At 41.3% G+C, this 23,688-nt stretch overlaps 1 long non-coding RNA gene across 3 annotated transcripts in view; it reads left to right on the forward strand.

Moving 5' to 3' along the window:
* LOC107402644 (uncharacterized) overlaps positions 1–23,688 on the forward strand; it is a 135,441-nt gene that overhangs the window by 9,077 nt on the left and 102,676 nt on the right. The window contains exons 2-5 of one of the 3 annotated variants that reach the window (XR_013046097.1): positions 74–1,079; positions 5,576–5,631; positions 8,167–8,378; positions 9,752–12,533. This is a non-coding gene — a long non-coding RNA (uncharacterized LOC107402644). Of the gene's footprint in view, positions 1–73; positions 1,080–5,575; positions 5,632–8,166; positions 8,379–9,751; positions 12,534–23,688 lie in introns of those variants that run through there. The other 2 variants (XR_013046098.1, XR_013046096.1) reach the window with 2 other exon arrangements.

Raw genomic sequence — 23,688 nt, forward strand, 5'->3', positions numbered from 1 at the left:
CCACTGAGACACCCCTCTAGTCCCTAAAATAGATTTTAACGTATCTCTCATCTAATGTCTTCTGTTTGTTTAGGTTCTCATTGTGTGGCCCTGCTTCATAGAGGACTCCCACAAAGGGTAATAGAACAAATGGACATTTGCTTTCATTTTAAACATCATATACTCTGTTTTGAAACATTTTAGCTTAAAAATCTTGAATTTAGTCAGACAGTGGTGGTTCATTCCTTAAATTCCAGCAACTGGGAGGCAGAGGCAGGCTGATCTCTGAGTTTGTGGCCAGCCTGGTCTATAGAGTAAGTTTCAGGACAGCCAGAGCTACACAAAGAAATCCTGTCTTGAAACAACAACAACAACAAAACCAATAACAACAAACAAACAAAAACTGATTGTAACTCAAGAAAACAGCAACTGGAAACACGTCTGACTTAACATATTCCAAAACTTTTCCTTAATTCTTCAAGCAAATTAACATACTCAATCTTTCCAGCGGAACAACAAGCTCCCTACAGTTCTCATTAAATGAAGAAACTGAGAATTAACCCAATAACTCTGTGCGCCTCACTGCTGTTTGGGCCTGCCACAAAAGTGTGTACCGGCATCATAACCGTTTTAAGTCACACACAGGAGCATTAGAGGGGATGAATTCTTTTCCTGGATGAAAGAATTTAAACATTTTCATATCAAAGAAAAATAAAGTGGTGAAGTTTTCATTAAAGAGCTAGACTGTGTCAGGTAGAAAGCATGACACTGATAGGTGACAGTTTTTTTTTGTGACAAAATATATATTCTCTAGTGTTTCTCAGAAACACGGACATACGTGTGTGTGCGCGCGTGTGCACAACTATGTTATACAGAGAATGATGTGGAGTTGAGAGATGGCTCAGTGGGTAAAGGATGAGGCTGAAGATCCAAGTTTGATCTTCAGATCTCACATAAAAAAACAGATAGGACGGCACGCATCTTTAGCCGCAGCACTCATTCGTGGTGACAAAGGGCAGAAAACTGGAGCATCTGTTTGAATTTTCAGGCCTGGATGTCACAGCACAACAATGACGAGGACAAGTGAGACACAGTAGAAGGTGAGAACTGACTCCCCAAAGCCATCCTCTGCTCTTCACGTGCATGCCTCCGCTTGCACACGCCCCTAGGTGCTAACACCTCCACCCCCACCCCCACACACATACAAACCCTTGCGCAGATAAAGAAATGTTTTTCAAGGCCATATCTAACATTACTTACACAGTGTATGTATGAAATTCTTTGGATTAAAATTTGAAGGAAAAAAGCTACCAGGATTCGGGAGAAAAAGCACCACTCAAAACCACAATTTGACCCATGGCATTGTAACCCTTTTCACATACATCTCAAATGACATTAGAACATGTGCAAACAAGCAACAGATTGCAACTGAACCCTGACACTGCTTGGTTTCTGTGTGTGTGTGTGTGTGTGTGTGTGTGTGTGTGTGTGTGTGTGTGTAGTTAATCAAATGTACATTTAAGCCCATAGATGGTGGAAATCTGTAATGTTCCATGTGCCAGCATGCATCTCTGAGATTAGGTTGAACACTTCACAGGTTCCCTCCACAAAGTACATTTCAATCAAGAAGTAAAAATATCAGTCTCATAGGGGAAATAGAGTCAGTAGAAATTCAGAAATAATGATTCAGTGCTTTATTACAGGTATGTTATACTTCAGGATAGAGGGGGAAATGATCATTTAGATTTCCTCAGTGTATGCCTTCTTATTCCCTCAAAACATAGAATTGTAGAAATGAGGCCTGCGCAGTTCAGATGAAGAATTAAATTCTTCAAATAAAATAGCAACATACAGTGAAAGACACTTATATATGCAACATTGAACAGGACTTGACTAAAGGAAGAGAGGAAACATGTTTAATCTTTTCACAAAGAGGGCTAAGACGTTGACACAGAAAAGAGCATTGAAGATAAAATCATGGTAACAGTTACTGTTCTTAACAAATAGGATATAATTTTGTAAAATAATGAGATTATAATACAAGGAGTCGCTGATAAAACTGTTACAGCAGAAAATGGATAAATCATTAAATATAATGAGATTTAACTATCACTGTGAGAGAAATGATATGTAATTAGAAAAAGGAACAGAATATAAAAAGAAAGCCGTGTTTCCATCCATGGTTCCACATTCGTAGGAGTCTGGTAATAAAGAGGAAATTATCTGAGTCTGTTAATAAATTATAGACACCATTTTCAGTAATTACAATAACAATAGTCCTTCTAAATCCAAGCTTATGTCCTATCAACCTTTCACTTTATTTAACAAACACCTGTGTAACACTCTGTGCACAGAATTGCACTAAACATTCGATAAATATTAACTCATTATCCATGATTAAGTTTGAGGCATTCATAGGGTAATTCAGCAAACCTCTCCAGTGCTTTAGGAGGCTCACAGTAGACATGGAAAGGCAGAGGACATGGTCTCTGCCTTTGCAACGAATGATTCAAGTTTCCTATGTAAGATAAGGTGCTTGCCAAACTGAAAAGGAATTGGTTTATGGTAATAAGTACAAAAAGTATGACTTGGGGGAAGAAGAAAGGCTAGCTTTATCTGAGGAATCAGTCTAGGCTCTGGGGAGCAGCAGGTTAAATTGACTGCCATGCTCTGCGAGAGATGGAGGAGATGTCTGCCGAGCCGATGAACACGGATGCAGAGGGAAGAAAGAAAGGTGCTTCAGTGTCAGCCCAGGATAGCTGAATCTTAGAAGTCTTGAAGGAGAACAGCAGGTTATAGAGTGAAGTCATGTTGCAGATATGACTATTAGGAACTGATAGTAAAGTCTCCTTTGGGAACAATGGAAGGTGGCGTCTGGCTACTCTGTGCTTGCTAGTGAGCCCTCGGCTCTGTGCTGTGTCAACCCAAAGCATGGCTGCCTTATGTCACATGTCCTGCAAAGAGGAGTTTGAGTTAATCACAGGGTGGTGGCCTACCCTTAATAGTAACTATGAGAAACACCTCAATATCTTCTCATTTATAGGCTTTTATTGACATACATAAAACGTATTCTGAAAAGGTCTAAGAGTTAGTAAATGAATCGTATAATACATGTCTGGACAAGTGTTTTTTAGAAATTAAGCTATTAAAAATGTTGGTATTAATTTATAGATTTCCCAGAAGTGTGGGGGCAAGAAACGAATAGAGAGCAGGAAGAATGCACTGAGATATTGTCTAAGGTCATGAGCGCATTCAACGGACAGAAGATAATCGATCGGGCTGGGGGTGTGCCTTGGTGGGCACAGTGCTTGCATAGCATGCTGGGTCTGATTCTCCAGTGCTAAGTAAACTCAGCTTGGTGGCACATGTCTATAATTCCAGCTCTCAGGAGGCAGAGGCAGGAGGATCAGAAGCTCAAGGTCATCCTTGGCTCTGCAGCATCTTTGAGGCAAGCTTGACCTACCATTCCCTGTCCCAAGACAGACAAAAAACAAAAACAAAAACAAAAAAAAAAAAAACAAAACAAAAAAAAAAACAGACAACTCTTTCCTGGACTAAGGGAATCCTGAATTTAGAAACTCTCAAGCCAGAAGGTGCAAATTCTATAAGACTATTTCTTACTTATAATTCTATAGGCTAAGTAAACTCACCAGAGCAAGAAAGGGGATTTGTCAATGAAAACCTGAAGAGTGAGGGCTCCCTGTAAATGAAAAATATGCTCATGAAAGTAAAAGTTAAAGTCATTAAATGGGCATCAAAATCAAAATGGATAATCAGAGAACATCAACATGTTGTAGTATATTATTTTAAGGTGTGTTACTTTTGTTTATGCTACACTTGTTTAACTCTGTGAAGCTGTATTACTGTGCCTGGCTAGAACACCTGATGGTCTAATAAAGAGCTGACCAGGCCAATAGCGAGGTAGGAGAAAGGATGGGTGGGGCTGGCAGGCAGAGAAAATAAATATGAGAAATCTGGGAGGAGGAGAATATCTAGGAGCAAGAGAAGGAGGAGGAGATCAGGGGCCAGCCACCCAGCTACACAACCAGCAGTAGAGAGGAAAAAGAGAGACAGGTTAATTTAAAGTTAAAAAAAGCTGGTAAGAAACAAGCCAAGCTAAGGCTGGACATTTATAGTTAAGAATAAGCCCCCATGTGTGCTTTATTTAGGAGCTGGGTGGTGGGACCCCTAAAAGAGTAAAAAAAACAACCCAAAACACCAACATATAAATACGAAGCAGAAAATGTAAACCTTTGAGCATCCCAGTATAGTGGTACATACCAATAACTCCCATACTTAGGAGGCAGATTCAGGAGGAGAGGCAGAGGCACTACCCAGTTGGTCTATGTAGTATCTGTGCAGAGTTCCAGCCTACCCAGGGTTGCATATAAGATCGGTCTCAAAAGAAAAAAAAAGGAAAGAAAGAAGGAAATATAAGGACTTGAACAAATAATAAGAAAGGTAAATTTAATCAAAACAAAAAACAAAGAAGGAATTGGGAGTATGTCTAAGGAGCAAACAGTCAAGAGTTGTACACAATTCATGATAATCAAGTGATCTGCAGCCTGAAAAGCCTCCATTGGTTTTATTTCAGGGAAGTGTAAAATTAAATGAATCTTAACATTCAGCCTTACAACCATTACCACAACGTAATTTTAGAACAGGATGATTACCCCAAAAGAAACTGCCTCTCTATTTATAGTGGCACATGGGTTTCAAAAAGTAAAATTAGAAACCACATTTACATGGTATTACATAGTAGTCACATAGCAGTTATGATTAAAAATCATGGGGCTGCTAAGATTGCTGAGCAAGCCTGATGACCTGAGTTCAATCCCCAGACGCCACGTAAAAGTGGAGGAAGAGAATCAGCTCCACAGCGTTGTCCTCTGACCTCCAAGTGAGCGCTATGCCTTGCACACACTCACTGCACATACTCACACACAATATTAATAATTATATTTTAAGAAGACAAGAATAAATTTCATCACAACAATTGACGACCACTAGCAAAATCTTCACCTCTGGAAAACATTGAAATGAGAAATTCAAGCTATCTATCCTAAGGTGAAATCCGGGCACACAGCAGACAGTAATTCCAGTTTTCTTTTCGTAGCCTCTCTGGACTGAAGTGACCCATTCTGTCTGCTAGGCGAGGTGGGTCTGAGCCCTTAAGATGCTTTTCCTTGCTGGCAGGCACAAGGCTAAGCATTATTAGCTGAAGGTGCTGGAGAAATTGCAGAAGGAAAGGGCTGTGTGTTTTGGTTTCTGCCTGTTCATCTGGTAGGTTCCTGAAGTGTAAGAGGTCTCTCCAGAACCAGGATTCAGCAATGAAAAGCACCAGGATTCTGAAGTGGAGAAGAACCAACAACATTCAGTCGCCTACCCTTACACACTGTCCACCTCAGGTGTGCAGCCAAGGCTACCTATAAATATAGCCTAACACAAAATCGCAAACTTAAAATATTTTAAAATATTATGAGGTGTGTGTGTGTGTGTGTGTGTGTGTGTGTGTGTGTGTGTGTGTGTGTGTGTGTTTGGTTGCTTGTTTTATGTTAACTTTGTACATGACAGGGTTATGTTGCAATGTCTACAGGTTGGCTCTAGCTGGGAGTTACTTCTGGTTCCTGAATTCTGACTCTGTCTCCCAAGGTATGTATGTCTTCAAATTATTGGTAGCACCTTAATCTGGGCTCTGGGCTTGAAGGTCAGGATGGGTGTGTCCCTGACTTATCCTCATAGTATTTATAAATGCCTGGGTAAGTCGTTCAGTGACCATCGTAAAAAAATCTCTCACTTCAGAAATTGTCAATTCAAGGGTTTATCCTGGGCTATCTCCAAAATGCTCTGATGATTTGATTGAACACCTCAAAGCAGGATCCAGTACATTAACCAAGAACATCAAATAATACCCTGTATTGCCATAGAAACTATTAATAGACCCCTACAAAATGTGGAAAATGGAGAATATTCCAGGAAAGCCCATTTAATTGTCTCCCTTATGCTTAGGATTAACGTTATTAGGTAAGAGAAAAACAAAACCAAACTGTGTTACTAGGGCTGAGCATGAGAACAAACACCACATCAAATATTTGCTTTCCATGGGTCATGTGAAGTTCTGTCATCTCTGAACACATAGCCTTGAGCTGCTGAGAATCTAAACGGTGGTGCTCACCTTTTCCTAATGCTGCAACCCTTTAATACAGTTCCTCATGCTGTGGTGACCCCCAACCATAAAATTACTTCATTGCTACTTCACAACTGTAATTTTGCTACTGTTATGAGTCATAATATAAATATCTGGTGTGCAGGATATATGATATTCAACCCCCAAAGGGGTCATGACCCACAGGTTGAGAACTGGTTTTCTAAAAGGAGCTTTCTGCTCTTTGCCTTGTTCCTCATTCGTTGATATCAGTTTACCACGTGAGGGTATTTGTTCTGATATTTACTGAAAAACTTTCTCCATGTCAGGTACAAACCTCATACTCTTGTTTTACACCAACTCAGAGAAGTATTATCCTTATTTATCAAAGTTGTTATGTCTTCAGATTGTAGCTCTATTTTGGTGGTTGTGGTGGTGGCGGCATCGGTGGCGGCCATGTTGTCATTGGCGTGGAATATGACATTTCTCACCCTCTATTTCTTTAGGGACTATACACTAGTATTCACCCACTTAGACAAATTTATTCAATTTTTATTTGTTTGTTTGTTTTTGTTTTTCCAGACAGGGTTCCTTTGAGTGTGACCCTGGCTGTCCTGGGACTTGCTCTGTAGACCAGCCTGGCAATGATACTTGAGGGGAGTTGAGTAAAGGTCCAACTGTGATAGGACACAAAAGACCGTTCAGATGATAACAGCTATTACAGGCTAGAGATAGCAAGCTTGAACGTGAACTGAGACCTCCTTGTTAAATTCATGTGTATGTGTTATCTTTCTAAAATCAAGGCCATAGACGTAGACTGTATTTTGGCTTGGCCATTCCCTTTGATAACTTCTGCAATCCAAGTCATTGTAGTCCGAGTTGTCCATAGATTGCCACTTTTTTTTTCTATAAGTGCTGTATTAATAATCTTGGGCTGCTGAAATAGACTAAAAGAAGTTATTGTTGTTGTTGTTATTATTATTATTATTATTATTTTGTAGTCATGAAGACTTAAACTCCCAGGTCAAGGTCTCTGGCTCATTTCTCTTCTCTTCTCTTCTCTTCTCTTCTCTTCTCTTCTCTTCTCTTCTCTTCTCTTCTCTTCTCTTCTCTTCTCTTCTCTTCTCTTCTCTTCTCTTCTCTCCTTCCTTCCTTCCTTCCTTCCTTCCTTCCTTCCTTCCTTCCTTCCTTCCTTCCTTTCTTTCTTTCTTTCTTTCTTTCTTTCTTTCTTTCTTTCTTTCTTAGCAACTTTTAAAATTTGTTTTTATATCTTTGAGTGTTTGCCTACATGTAAGTGCACCTTGTGGATACCTGGTTCATATGGAGCTCAGAAGACAGTGTCAGATCCCCTGGAACTGACTCACAGCCTATTGTGAAACATCCCGTGGATACTGAGAACCAAACCCAGGTCCTCTGGAAGAACAGTCAGTGCTCTTAACCATGGAGCCATCTTCCTAGTCCATGTGGCTCCATTCTAATGAGGTCCTTTTGCTGAGTCTGCAAGTGGAGAAGGGAAAGAAAAGAACAGGGAGAGAAGGTCCCCGGCATCTCTTCATATAGGATACTGTTCTTATAGGATCAAGTTCCAGCCTTATGAACTTATTTAACCTGTTTCCTTCCTTAGGGCCCCCTCTCCAGACATAGCTAACCTGGGGACTATGTGAATTGGGGGAGCTATTAACATTTAACACCCAAGTATGTTTTTGTGTGTACTTGTTTGTTTATTTGACTTTGCTTGTTTGTTTTTTATGCTTGTCCTGCATCTACAATCCTCCTGTATCACCCAGAATCCTAGGATTACAGGTGTACACCACTATAACTGGGCACCAGTACATTCTTGGATGTATGTGTCTTTCATGACTTCAAGTTCACAAACGTTACTTTCTACATCATCTATGTTTCTTTCAGAAGAATTCAGCTGCGGCTAGACATGTCAAAGACTTGAGCAATATATAAATAAAATTTGATTTTACTATTTAGTATACACTTAGTTTACTTATTGCTTATTTAGTTGGTTCTCTAACTTTCTGAATGCATTCTAGGTTAAGCGCTCTACCACGGAGTTACAGACTTGGCCCAGATTTTGCAGATTTACAACTCAAAAGACACGAAGTAAAACTGCTGTAACACATGAGCATGAAAGAGAGCAATGATATAAGATTGAAAAGGTGATGAAACCTTTCAAACCTCCAGGCTTTTGTTGAAAGAGATTAATAGCGACTCCTCACATTGGAACGGCAATAAAATTGGGAAGGTATGTTTTAGTCAGCAAGAGTGAACATCTGACCTCATGGTTCATTCAAGGTCACAGCTAGAACTCCACAGTTCAGATGGTGATCATTTTTCACCATTTCCCCCAAACAGCAATACTATCTGCTTCTTCACTAAATCCTGGTGCTTGGTATTGCTTAAAGCTGATTTTTACATCATTTTCTGCACCAGAGGATACTGGAGGAGGTGAGTACACACAAAAGCAGAGCATAGCCAAGGTCTTTATCTTCAGTACAAGGTGACATTTTCAACTGTCAGCCACATCTGTGCACCTCCACTAGCTTTTCATCTGTATGGAAGCGTGTGTGTGTGTGTGTGTGTGTGTGTGTGTGTGTGTGTGTGTGTGTGTGTGTGTTTAATGTAACTGATTCAAAGACCAGTTCTGTTTCATGGAAGTCATGTAGCCAGGGGTAGGAGAGATCTCTTACCACTGTGAAGATTTGGTGATGGGCATTTCATGAGTGTGAGTCAGCTGCTAAGAATGGGGGCAGACAACATAGAAATCACCCTGGACTGAGAGTTAGAGTCCCGGGTTTCTGTCCTACTTGTTACTAATCAACCGTAGTGCCTAGGGCAAGGCACTTCAGTTTTCTGCTGTGCCCTAGTTTTTCCTGTATAAACTGGGACAATAAGCTTGTCCTACTTACCTCATTAGTTTGTTGTGAGGGTCATAGGAGTCAGTGTGTCTAAATGTACTCTAAGTCTTAAAGCTCTAGAGGTGGGGAGGGACAATGTCTCTCCTGCCCCTCAGGAGAATTACAGCTGACACCTCCGTAGCCAAGTTCAAGCTAACAAGAAAAGCACACCAGATTTTGTCACTCATAGCTCTATGCGGCATAGAAGCCTTCAGGAGGAAGACTCAAGGGAAGATGTTTATGTCACGTTTAGGTTTCGTGAAGCTGGGTCAGTTGTGCAGAAATATGGTCAGATGAAAAGGACTCATCCACTGGTAACAGGCCGAGTGGACCAACCAGAAAGGCCTGTCTGTTCAGATTTTTCTTGGACTCCTTTTGGTAGAATTTCTTCCTCATTGGTGTGGAGCAAGCTCTTTTCTGGAATGAGGTCTTATCACTTACCGTCACACAAGGGTGGTTGAAGAATTTCTTTATGACCAGCACTTATGGGAAGTTGGAGGTTAGAGCCATGTTTTCAGGTTTTATGGCTGGTTTGAGGAGAAGGTTCTCGTTTCTGTGAGGTGCCTTTGGGAAAGAGTGGAGGTTAGAACCTGAAGACAGGAGGGGCTCACAGAGACTTTGCCTCTGGGTCCTTCACTTAGGGATGTTTTTCTGAGTCCTAACAAATCTACCCACAGAGACAATGCATCACTGTTTGTTTTTTTCTTTAAATGTTGTCTAGTGGAGCGATCAAACCTCTAATCTGATGGCATTCCATCTTGACTGCTGTGGACTAACACTGAAAACTGAAATCGTACTTCTGGTATGAATTGATAAAGGAGTTCGATTGTTATGGATATGTGTGTATACATATGCCAAACTTAGAAATTGTCAGCTAGAAGAGATGCCGAGATACAGAACAGCACGTTTAAAACCTTGGTTAGATCATCTAACAATGGAGAAAATGGAGAAATTTCTACAGTAGAAATTCTTTGACTATGGAACCTGGAAAGGTATGGAAGTCAAACATTTACTTGCATTATTAGAATCAAACTTTTTTTATTGGAAATAACTTTAAAGAGCACTCTGATTTATTCACTATTCCTCCCGGTCCATTTTCTCCTCCTGCTCTTCTTCCATGCTGAAAGGTGAACACCTTCAGCACTAAGCGACACTCACAACACTTAGAGGAGATCCGAAACCAACTCTTCTCACTTGAAAGAAGAAAACATGGAAATTAGGTTAGCGTGTAGTTTGTCCACAGCTACACATCAAAGACATTGACAAGATTATTCTGATATTTCGGCAACTCATAATTTTTCTTTGGAACCAGTTTTCAAGACTGAAACAAGGGACTGAAGGAGGGTGGGAGTTAGATTTAGAATCTGATTCCGGGACTAGACAAGATGCACAATGCTGGTGTGGACAAGAAATGAAGCTCAGCCACGGCCATGGCTGAGTGAGTCATTCCAATAATAGACCAGATAGCAACCGAGCCAACTTCATAAAAGAAAGCCATCCAAGCTGGCTGAAGGGAGACCTTGAGTCATAGAAAAGTAGGCACAATGAATAGATTTCAGAAGTTCAGTCTGGCTAGCTAAAATGGGTTGGGAAATAACAGAAATAATAATGTTTCCAGTAAGAGTAGTTCTTACTGAATGCTATCTACTAGTCATGATACTAGTATCTCACATAATTCTCAGCTTAAAATTTCAAAAAAAAAAATTAGTAGAAATAATGATTCTTTTAGTGAAGAAGCAAACCAGGGCATTTTGGGAGAGCAGGAACTTGATTTGCAGAAGTTCAAATCCCATCACTGAGGGAGGGAGAAAGAATTCGAAGATAGCTAGTTCTAACATCAACAGCTGAAGAGCCAAGACTCATTGGTAGGTATGCAGTGTGGGGCTCCCACAAACTGTCAATGAGTTTGAATAAAGTAAGTTACCCAGAACCTACATCTAAAATTGTCTTTAAGTCATAAGTTAGCTGATAGTTAACATCTCCTGTTGGTTTGAGGTTATTTCAATATTATGTTTCCTTTTCACTGTAGATGTTAAAAAAAAGGTAGTGGTGATTGGATCTTGTCAAACAATTAGTTCTGGAAGGTTAATGTTTATACAAAACAATAATCAAGTAATTTGAATAGCAGTTAAATATTTATTCTTTCAATAAGTATTTATTGAGTGCCCATGGTATGGCAGGCTCCATTCTAGATGCCAGAGATACCACCATCTCTATTTTGATGGGACTTAGATTCTAATGAAGCTGAAATACAATAACTAAACAGCTAACCGAATATGGTGATTTCAGATGGCAGTAAACATGCTATGAAAAAAAATAAGAAAGGCTGACACATGGGAGGCAGAAGGAATTGATCTCTTTATCCACTTCCCTTTCTTTGAAATATGTATGAGGATCTTCTTATAATACAGAATACTCATCAGAACTTGGTTTACTATTTTTTTTAATTTAAAAAAACTTTATTATAGTCACTTAGTGGTGGCGCACGCCTTTGATCTCAGCCCTCAGGAGGCAGAGGCAGGCGGATCTCTAAGTTGAAGGTCAGCCTGGGCTACAGAGTGAGTTCCAGTACAACCAGGACTACACAGAGAAACCCTGTCTCAAAGAACAAAATAACAACAAAATGTTATTATAAAAAAAAAATACCCTGCAAATAAATCAAAACATCACTCACGGACATCAACCAGACCCAAAGTCTATACAACTTAATGAACATCTGCACAGTTAGAATGGGCATTTGGCACCGAAGCTGCAGATCTTCCTACTGAAATCTTCACATGCAGTGTAGGATACATTTCATGCACCTACGCACTACCAAAGCCAAAAGCTCCAGTGACAGAATTGAAACTAGAAAAAAAGTTTAGCTCCATGCTCTCCTTTATAACTGGTGTCTATTACCTACATTCAGTCCTTCCCTGTCCTCTGATACTTAGCTTTTCTTGTTTTCTTTTTTTCAGGTTATACTGTACTAAGTGTGCATTTATTTACATAGACACAGGTTATTATTGCCTAGATTCTCCATATGAGAGAAAACGTGCATTTAAGATGCTTTTGTTTGGGGTTGGGGATTTATCTCAATGGTAGACAAGCCCAAGGCCCAGGGTTCCATCCTCAGCTCCAAAAATAAAAATAAAAATAAAAACTTTTTTTTTCTTTTGACACTGTGTAACCTCGCTTGTTATTATCCATTCTAAGCCCATCCATTGTCTTGCAAATATTTTAACTTCATTTTTCTCTAGAGCTGAGTATATGTGTATAAAGATACCAAATAACCAACAAGAATTGGGCTTAACGCCTGGCGGTGGTGGCGCACGCCTTTAATCCAGCACTCAGGAGGCAGAGGCAGGCAGATCTCTGAGTTCGATCGAGGCCAGTCTGGTCTCCAGAGCCAGTTCCAGGCCAGCCAGGGCTGGTCCACAGAGAAATCTTGTCTCAGAAAAATCAAAACGAAAACAAACAAACAAAGAACTGGGTTTAAAACAAACTTCAAAAGTATGCTTTAATTAGAGGGAATATTAATCAATAATTGCCTGCTTCGTTAGGGCCAACCCCGGAGAAAGCACACTTGGGCGCTGTGTGCCTGAGGGAGTCCACGTAAGGTTCCCTGCACGGATTCCGCTCCATTGTTGGCATTTTGCAGCATCTCCTTTCTGAGGAACTCAAAGCCTGGATCCCAACCAGCTGTTAAAGACTGATGAAGTAGCTGACTGCTGTGGTCTGCTGAATTCACTCAATAAAAGCACAGGACACATCCAGCCACCAAATTAGGCCAAGTTCCTCATACTGCATCTCCTCGCCCTGCCTAAATACAAGGCGAGGTGCTTAATCCTAGGGCAACTTGATCCACCATGCTTTGCTGATACCCATGGGAGGCCTGCCCCTTTCTGAACAGAAACAGAAACAGAGGAGGAGTGGATTAGAGGGGGCGGGCGGGCGGGGTGCAAAGAGTGGGGGAGGGAAATGGGAGGCAAAGAGGGAGGGGAAACTGCAGTCAGGATGTAAAATAAATTAATTAATAAATAAATATTTTTTAAAAAAGGGAAAAAAATTAGGCCAAGTTGAAAATCCAGAATGGTGTCCTGAAGTTACTACCAGGAAACATCCAATCTTGGCTCTATCGTTTCCATAATGTTTCCATCGCCAATCAATAACATTGATAACTATGGTATAATACTATACAATAAATAAATAGATACCAGAAATTCCAAAGTCTCTATTTTTATGGGATTTCTAGTCTAATGAAGATGCAATATAATGTTTGGGAAATGCTGACTGCCATCCATCTACATATCAATCCAAGCCTTTGCTGAAGTGCATACACACACGGGCTGCTATGAAGTGTGCAGACCTTGTTTCTGTAAACAAGGTCTATTGCATCATTGCGGTTAATACAGATTTTGGTTCAGGTTGCTGCTGTGGCCATTTACTGCGTAGGGTGCATGCCTGTAACGCCAGCACCCAGGAAGCTGAGACGGGCAGACACTGAGTCTGAGGACAGCCAGAGACGCATCACAAGAACCTGCTTCAAAGAAAATAATAAATAATAATAATAATAAAACTTAAAAGATAATGTTTTGTGGGGAAAAATGTTAAAAATGTACAGTTTGGGGGTAAAGAATAGGGATTGGGAGCAGAGAGACGAGGGACTGCCTATCTATATAGGAAGGAGAAGTGATTACCTCACTGAGGGGTCTTGACCACAGATCCACCTTGCTTCTGACAAGGACGTCCTGCTATCAGAGTTACATAGAGATCTGGGTGGTTGTCACACGCTGTATGGAAGCTATTCCTCGAACAACAACAACAACAACAAAACAGTACCAGGGAAGATGGAGTACATTGAAAAGCACACTTGGCTTGGACCAAAATCCATAGGCTTCCATTAGAGGGCGGTCCCCGGTGCTCCTCCTTGGAACCAGGGCAAGCAATGCAGTTTCTTTGAGTTGGTCCAGAATCCCTGTGGGATTCTGACTCCATCAAATGCAGATTGACATCTATTTGCAGAGCAAGAAGAAATGGCAGTCTCACTCTGAATTATTTAACATGGCAACATTTTGCACATATAAATCATGTCCAGCTTTATTAGATTAGGCCAATTGAGGAAATATATACACCTGCCTGTCATGTAAAGCCCTTCATCTTGGGGAGCAGACTCCCCAGGGGAACATCCCAGGAAGTAAATTGAATACTGAGTGGTTTACCCAGGGATAGGCCCGAGTTGAAAATTGAAATTCTTGTATGGACATTGAATTCACATCAAAAATGAAACCCTAGGTATCTCTCCTGGTTACCAGGATGCTAATCACCAGAGAAGTTTAGATTGGCAGGACTATGGTGGTTGGCTCTGTGCCTTTGTGTTGGAGCTGGGCCCTGTTAATGTGATAGTGCACCTAAGGTCCTTTCAGGTCTTCTGAAGAAAGACGTTCTCGACAAACGCCAGGTTATCACTTGCTTATATAAATCAACCAAGCAGCTTGATATGATTCCTCTGCATTTGGGGGCTTGTCAGAAAGGGATCGGAGATGACAAGTGTTTTACAGCGAACTAAAGCACAGAGATTAGCCAGCAATGACTTTTTAATCAGACAAGGCGACATAGTGATGCTCGACTGATAGGCTTAATTTCTATGGCGGGAGGCGAGGGTGGGGTGGGGGCGGGGTTGCATCCAGGCCTGTTTTCACTGTACTCATGTAATCTCAGAGCAGAATCTCTCATTATAAAAAAAAGAAGAAAAAAAAAAACAACAACAAATAAAAACCAGACTATATCTCAAACAACCGCCCCATGTTAAGGCTCTTCCTAATTTAAGATGGGGGTGGGGGTGGGGGGAGTCACTTAGTGCCACATATGGGGGCAGTTTTGAAAAACGGCATTGTGTCTCCAGTATCCCCCCCATTCCACCCACCCCCCCACACCTCCCCGCCCTAGTTAAAGGGAGAAACTATCCCTCTGAAGGAAAAAGCACCATGAGGGGACCCAGCGCCATTACTCTTGAGAGCTGAGAGGCAAGGAAAGAAAAGACCACTGGTCTCAGTTTACCGCCACAATGGCCTTTTATGAGCGGGATTAGACACGCCGGGAGCTGGCGTAGCGTTCTGCGGTGCCCCTGACGACAGTCTGGAAAAAAAGATGATAAAATCGGTTTCTCCTAAGGTTAAATCACCAAAGACTTCCTAGATTGCCTTTTTGGGTTTTTTTTTTTCCCTTTGCAAAGAAGATGAAAAACAGAAAGAAAGAAATGTGGGCTGAAAGCTGGGTTGTTTTTTTTTTTTTCTCCTTTCCCTTCCTTCCCCCAACTCCCTGTGTGCAAGATGTAGCATTCAGAAAACACGTTGAGCGAGTTGAGGCATTAAAAAGATCAGTCTTTGGCTGCTGAATGAAAGGCTGGTGAGTGTGTGACTCACATACTAAGCGGAACCTGCCTTCAAAGCCCATTTTACTGCCTAATTATATATACACAAAATGTAGCTGTCTGTTTCAATCAAATCATAGGAAAAGGAATAAAACTCCTCTAAAGATGCAATTTTCATGGTTTGTCATAACCTTAGAAACACGGCTAACGCCAGAGGAGGAAGCGCAGCTGCGTGGTCCAGATAAGGCTCCAGTAATTGTTTTTCTTTTAATTATTACTTTATAAAGACATTATACCTCCTCCTCCTCCTCCTCCCAAGGAAAGTCAGTGTCCTCTGTCTCCTCTCCCGCCCCTCCCTTCCCATTTTCACAGGGAGCTTGTTGATATGCATTTCAGCTGGGGCTGGAAGCCAGCGTAGCTATGGAAATAATATTTAAGTAACCACATAACTACAGGCTTTCCAACAGTTCCAGGGAGGAAACCATTTTGAAATTTATGTTCTAAATTGAGTGGAGCTTTCCAGAACATAGATAGAGCAAGAAAATGCAGATAAAGTGCTCAGACCTAAACAACGTCAGCACCCAGGCTTCACCGGAGTCCTTTCCGCTCCTAATAACTAATACGCTTATTTTTTTAAATTATTAATCGCATGAATATTTTCATTCTTGTCAGCCTCGCTGAAGAATGATGTAATAAAACACACAAAAGGCTTCCCCTCCCCCCTCCCTAACATTTTCTATGTGGAGATCTTTTTTTTTAACAATAACCCAAAACTGTAAAGTTTAATAAGCCATTACTAATTTACATATTTTCATAGATTCAAGTCATTAAAATGCAATGATATTTTAATGGCTTAATATATATCTAATTGCAGATTAAAAGTTTCTGCCACTGAGGATGGCATTGAACATACCACTGAGGGCCAGCAAGTGTTTAATTCAGAGCACACTGGCTCCTCCTAACAGTTCATGGAGAATCAGGGCTCATTGCTGGATGGGTAACCTGGTTATCTCCTAACAGGCATATTCTTAAAAAGTCATAATCTTAGCTACCATTCCCCTTTCCTCTTCGCCCGCCCAGGGTTAGTTCTAGCTCCAACCCTGGTAGGTTTAGGATCCGTTCTCCAAATCCACAGAGTAAATAACTTGATTTGTTATGCTGATTAGGCAGAGCCTTCTGTGATGTTACTCTCAACCACTCTGAGCACTTCTGGAGCAGAGGAGACAGGCCAGAAAATCAGAAAGACGGAGAGTTGAAGGGACTTAACACTCTGGAAAGCATTGCTTGAACCCCAGATTCCAAAGTGGAGCTTGTGACCTATTAGCAAGAAGTGTGCATGACGTTCCAGGATCATTATTCTCAACAGCTGAAAGTGGAGCCAGTCCAAATGTCCATCAAATGAACGGTTAAACAAATTATAGTATGCACGTATAATGAAATATTATTCAGCTGTAAGAAGGAGCGAAGTACTCATGGACGCTATAATGTAGATGAACCTTGACACTATTATACTAAATGAAAGAAGTCAGACATAAAGGGTCATGTGCTAAATGATTCCATTTGTATGAAGTATGCAGAATAGTTAAATCTAGAGATACTGAACATGCAGTGGCAGTGGTTGGTGGCTGGGAAAGGAGGGTGTTGGGGATAACTGTTTTGCAGGTGTAGGGTTTTCCCTGGGAATGATGGAATGTTTTCAGATCTGGCATGGTGGTAGCAAACCATTGGAATACACTAAACACACAAGAACTCTTTCTTTTCAAATTATTTTGTTATGAACATTTTGCTTCAATGAAACAAACACACAGAATCACAGAATCTTAGTACTCACTCACACATTTACTCACTCCCTCACTGACCTATGCATTTTTTTATTTTATATTTTATATATCAATTTTTTACATATATATTTTTTTTATATATTTCCCACCAACCGTGGGTTAGGCACCTTGGTGGGCACTGGAGATGTAAAGCTGAATCAGCCGAACAAACCTCAGGGCACTTACATTTTAGCTGAGGAGAAAGCATGGCACAGAACCAGCATGGCACTTACACTTGCCATCTTTATTTGTTTTTAAGATACTCACTGCATAGTCCAAGGCCAGTCACCTTCCAATATTTAGCTCAGGCTGGCTTCCAACTCTTAATCCTCTTGAGTGTTGGGTTTATGGGCCTGATTAGACAATACCTAGCACAAATAACTTGAGTAAGTTGTTGGCAATGAAGTGTCTTACTCGGAGAGGCCAGTGAAGGCCTTTCTGACAAGCGGCTATTTAAAGTCGGACATGAAAAATAAGAAGGCATGATAGGAAAAAAAATGACTGGGAGAGTTGTGTTAAAGGGAAAGGATAGTCCAGTGCGGTAAAGAAGATACACAGAGCCGTGAAAAGGAGGCACAGAGTACCGTGTGACTTCGGAAACACTGGTTATGACTACAGCCCAGGGTCATTTCAAAATGCTTCCTACTTCATGTTTTCTAGACCCCCCTGCTCCAATTTCTATAGCACATCATGGCATTTTGCAAACTGATGAAAGGAGAAAAGCATTTAAAAGGAAAAAATTAATTTGTTTAATTAAAAAATTTAAAAGCATTAATGAGAAAAATATTTAATAGGCTAAAAGGAACTGGATGAGAGTAAGCCAGAGAAGAAAGGGACCTTGAAACTTGACAACCAGAGGACCATGGAGGCATTCACTAAGAGATGATTGAGTAGTGTCAGGATGAACCCCAGAAAAATGGAAAAGGGGACAGTAGAAATTACGCTGAGGAAGTTGGACCATGAAGGAGGAAATTTCCAGAGATCAGTTTTTGTTGTGGAATAATCTTTTTGTACACTGTGAATATGTATCCTGTAGATGTAACAGTCTTATTAAATAAGAAACACAGAGCCAAATGTAGAGTTAAAAGTGTAAGAGGTCAGAGCAGTAGCTAAGAACTGATACTAAAAAAAACTTTCTTACCCTTCACTGCTGCTGTTGTCCTTCCCCTCTGAAAGGGACCTACTTCCTGTGTATCTGTCTTTTTATAGATTTTCTGTTCTGCCTTCTCATTGGTTGTAAACCCAACCACATGACCTCCTTGTCCCTACCCGTCTATACAGACCTCCAGGACTTCTATGGTTGGTATTGAGATTAAAGGTGTGTGTCTCCATGCTGGCTATATCCTTGAACACACAGGGATCTGCCTGTCACGTGATTGGGATTAAAGGTGTGCGCCACCACTGCCCAGCTTCTGCTATGACTTGTTATTAGCTCTGACCCCCAGGCAACTCTATTTATTAACATACAAATAAAATCACATTTCAGTACAAATAAAATATCACCATAGTATCCCTACGATTGGTTTAATACAAAGTTGAATGGCCAATAGCTAGGCAGGATTTTTCAGGGCAGAGAGGATGCTGGGAAGAAGAAAGGAGAAGCCAGACAGACATAGAACAAGTTGGACATACAAAATGGTAAAAGTTAGGTAAAACACAAAGAGGTTAAAGCCACGTGGTCGAATGTACATTAATAAAAATATGGGTTAATTTAAATTATAAAAGCTAGTAAGAAATAAGCCTAAGCTATAGGCTGAGCTTTCATAATTAATAAGAATTCTCTGTGTGATTACTTGGGAGCTGGCTGGCAGGAAAAAAAAAATCTGCCTACAGGTTTTAGAGGTCTCTGAAAAAAAATCAAAGGAGAGTTTTGTAGTCTTTTTAAAAACTTAGAAACATAGCCGGGCGGTGGTGGTGCCCGCCTTTAATCCCAGCACTCGGGAGGCAGAGGCAGGCGGATCTCTCTGAGTTAGAGGCCAGTCTGTTGTCTACATAGCAAGTTCCAGAACAGCATGGGATAAAGAAAGAGATCCATATATGTGGTGATATTTTGTTGTACTCTAATAAAATTTGCCTGAAGATCAGAGGACAGAGCCAGCCACTAGATTAAACATGGAGGTCCGGCAGTGGTGGCACATACCTTTAATTCTAGCACTCGGGAAACACACACTATTTATTCCAGCACTAAGAAGGTTGAAATAGGAAGTGAAATATCTGGGTGGAGAAAGGCATATAAGGCTTGAGGAGACAGGAACTAGAGGCCTTTTTAGCTGAGGACTCAGAGGCATTCAGTCTGAGGATTTGTGGAGAAAAAAGATCTTCTCTTTTTGGCTGAGGAGTTGGCAAGGTAAGAAGTGGCTGTGGCTTGTTTTCTCTTATCTTTTAGCTTTCACCCTGAAATCTGGCTCTGGGTTTTATTCTAAGGCCATTTAGGATTTGTGCAACACACACACACACACACACACACACACACACACACACACACACACTAGCAAATATATATGATACATACATACATACATACATACATACATACATATACATAAAGTTAGGTTGTTGGGTCTCCCAATGTGGTCCCAAGACCAGCAGCATTAGCACTAGCTGGGAACTTAATGGGAACTGAAAACCTTGGCTTCAACCGCCATTCTTGTTGAGAACAAGCTACTCCTCACTTGTAGGGAACAAATTCAGAGATGGTGTACTAGGCATACACTTTCCCAGTGAGCTACATTATGATGATATTTTATTTGTACTGAAATGTGATTTTATTTGTATGTTAATAAATAAAGTTGCCTGGGGGTCAGAGCTAATAGCAAGCCATAGCAGAAGTCTGGCAGTGGTAGCACACACCCTTAATCCCAATCACATGACAGACAGATCTCTGTGTGTTCAAGGATACCTCCAGCCGTTAATCTCAAAACCAAACATAGAAGACCTGTAGGTCTGTATAGATGGGCAGTGACAAGGAAGTCATGTGGTTGGGTTTACAACCAATGAGAAGGCAGAACAGAAAATCTATAAAAAGACAGAGACACAGGAAGGAGGTCTGTGGTGGTATTGTGTTCCCCAAAATATTGTGCACCCTAATAAACTTATCTGGGGTCAGAGACAGAACAGCCACTAGATACAAAGTCTAGAAAATGGTGGCACTCACACCTTTAATCCTAGCACTCCAGAGGTAGAAATCCCTCTGGATCTCTGTGAGTTCAAGGCCACATTGGAAACGGACAGGCATAGTGACACTCGCCTTTAATCCCAGAAAGCGAGCCTTTAATCCGAGGGAGTGGTGGTAGAAAGCAGAAAGGTATATAAGGTGTGGGACAAGAAACTAGAAGCATTTGACCTGGTTAAGCTTTTAGCTGGTTAAAAAAAAAGCAGCAGTTTAGCTGAGAGCCATTGGGATGAAGACAGAGAAGCTTCCAGTCTGAGGAAACAAGACCAGCTGAGAAGTTGGCCAGGTGAGGTTAGCTGTGGCTTGTTCTGGTTCTCTGATCTTCCAGTGTTCGCCCCAATGCCTGGTTCAGGTTTGATTTTATTAATAAGAACTTTTTAAGATTCATGCTACAGAGGTCTCTTGCGGAGGGAAGGACAGGAGCGGCAGTGAAGGGTAAGGTTTTTAGCGCTTAGCTATTATTCTGACCTCTTGGGCTTTCATCTCTGCATTGGCTCTGTGTTTCTTATTTAACAAGATGGTTACATCTACACTACATCCCTGCCTCTGTTTTCCTTTGTAAAAATAGGACTAGTTAAGTTGAAAGAAAAATTAATGTTGTAAAAATATGATATGTTAACTACAGAAAGATCTAAGATAATTTGCCAAGGACATGTTAAGCAAGGGTGAGCCATGAAAGCTAAACAATAAGTGATTTGAATTGAGGTATGACTGGTTAGCCCTTCAGAGAGATTTTTAGAGGTCTCTGAGTAGCAGGCACCAGTACTAAGACCTTCTTGCCAATATTTTGTTATCTACTTTGCAAAAGCCAGGGGGTAGGAGAGTGATTATTAAATTTGACACACCATTAGAAAGATGATGTCTTTGTTGATATAATGTGGATTTAGACAAACTAGGATGAGATTGATAGTAATGAGAAAATTGGACAAGGACAAAGATTATGTATGGTACTTGCAGACAATTTGGGAAGGGGACAGAATTAAAATTTGTTTTGGGACCAGTTTATGGGAGAAAAATCATAAGAGATTTGACTTCCTGAAAGTTCCACATTAATTATAAATCTGCTCTTAGACCACACCAAGGAAAAGGAAGCGACTGGGAAGCACCTCTGTCCTCCAACTGTCCCCGAATCCAGGAGGAGAATTATGCTAAGTCCTGAAGGACTGTGAGGACAAGATGGCATTATGCATCAAGCTATAGATGCCCGGAGTGAAAGATTCTGAAACCTTGCAACAGGGGGATTTTTTAAATGCTTTGAACTGCATTTGATCAGGAGCTTATTAAACTAGCTGTAGTTCTAGATGCTAGAGACGAGGTGGAGAACCAAAGTTTGATACTGTCTAGTGGTACTTAAAACTGAGAGGATGAAAACAGATCATAAATATGAGAAAACCAGTGAAACAGATAATTTTATAGAATGGTAATAATCAAGAATAAAACAAAACAATAGAAGAACAGAGAGGGTTGGTTAAGGCAGCATTCGATAGAAGCCAGAGGACACCTTTCTAAGGATGGAGCATGGAAATTCCATTGAAGAGCAGGAGTGGTTTAGAAGGCAACATTTGAAATGTAGGGCAAAGCTCTCTGTGTAGAGGGAGCAGTCCATGCAAAGGTCACAAGGCAGGGATGGGCTTGGTGTCTGGAGGCAGAGAAAGAGGACAGAAGCAAGGGAAATACGGGAGGCGGGGGCAGGGACTATGCTGTTAGAGATGTGGATAGGAATGGGGTCAGTCAGGCTCTTCCAGCTCCAGTGTAGGAGTCTAGATTTCACTCTAAGTGAAGAGGGAAACCTCTGGAAAGTATTAACAGGGAAGTGATAGGATCTCACTTGTGTTCTTAAAATACTGGCTGGGCTCTTATCTAGAGGGCAGACAGAAGGACCAGATAGAAGGAAGGCAAGATGGTATGAGGAAGTGAGATGGGAGAAAAAGTAGGATCAGAGTCCCAGTCCAAGGGTGGCTGGACAGCGGCATGGATGCTGGTGGAGCTGGTAAGGACCTTGAAGGAGAGCATTGTTCCAGGCTGTGTGCTGGGCAGCTCCCAATCACTTATAAACAGAACCTGAAAACCACATAGACTGCAAGTGCGGCAAAAGCCATCAGATAAAAGGGGGGGGGGGGGGATAACCAAATTCAGGTAAAAGCCCAGAGAGGTGGGCAGATGTGATAAACAGTTGTCACGGTAACAAAGACCCTTAAGTTTACACAGAAGAAAACGAGCCATTCACACCTGTTAAAAGCAAATACGGATGACATGTGCCAGTCATCCCCAAAGTCAAGAAGTTCTTGAGTTCAAGGTCAGCCCTGGCCACCTAGCAAGAACTTGTCTCAACCATTCTCGTTTCCAGCAAACCAAGACACAAAATCGGAATCTGCTCTCATAAAAAAGATCTGCACGATCAGACATTATTTTCCTGGTAAGATGTCACTCTCATTCATGATGTGAATCTGGACATTAGCTGCAGCTGTCCAAACTCCTTCCAATGCTGACACTTTGGCCACTCTCTGAGTCACTGCTCTATTGCTCTCTAAGAAGACACCAACGAACTCTTATAAAAGACAACATTTAAGATGGGTGTTGGTGGCGCACACCTTTCATCCCAGCATTTGGGAGGCAGAGGCAGGTGGATCTCTGTGAGTTTGAGGCCAGTCTGGGGTACAGAGTGAATTCCAGGACAGCCAGGGCTGTGCAGAGAAACCCTATCTTAAAAAAAGAAAGAAAGAAAGAAAGAAAGAAAGAAAGAAAGAAAGAAAGAAAGAAAGAAAGAAAGAAAGAAAGAAAGAAAGAAAAAGAATTTAATTAGGGACTTGCTTACAGTTGTACAGTTTCAGAGGTTAGGTCCATTATAGCAGTGGGGAGCGTGAGGCTCGAACAGTAGCTGAGAGCTGAGTTCTGATCCACTGGCATTGGGGGGGAGGCTGGCGTCTAGCATGGGCTTCTAAAAACTCAAAGCCCAGCCGGGCGGTGGTGGCGCACGCCTTTAATCCCAGCACTCGGGAGGCAAAGCCAGGTGGATCTCTGTGAGTTCGAGGCCAGCCTGGACTACCAAGTGAGTCCCAGGAAAGGCGCAAAGCTACACAGAGAAACCCTGTCTCGAAAAACCAAAAAAAAAAAAAAAAAAAAAAACCTCAAAGCCCACCCCCAGTGACACACTTCCTCCCACAAGGCCATGCCTCCTAATCCTTCTAATCCTATCAAAGAGTTCCACTCCCTGGTGACTAAGCATTCAACTCTATGAGCCTGTGGGGAGCATTCTTATTCAAACCACCACAGTTTCTTTTCCACAAAGGAACGACTCTGAGATGTCAGAGACT

The sequence above is a fragment of the Peromyscus maniculatus genome, chromosome 19 (genome assembly GCF_049852395.1).
Source record: "Peromyscus maniculatus bairdii isolate BWxNUB_F1_BW_parent chromosome 19, HU_Pman_BW_mat_3.1, whole genome shotgun sequence".
Classification (NCBI taxonomy): Eukaryota; Metazoa; Chordata; class Mammalia; order Rodentia; family Cricetidae; genus Peromyscus; species Peromyscus maniculatus.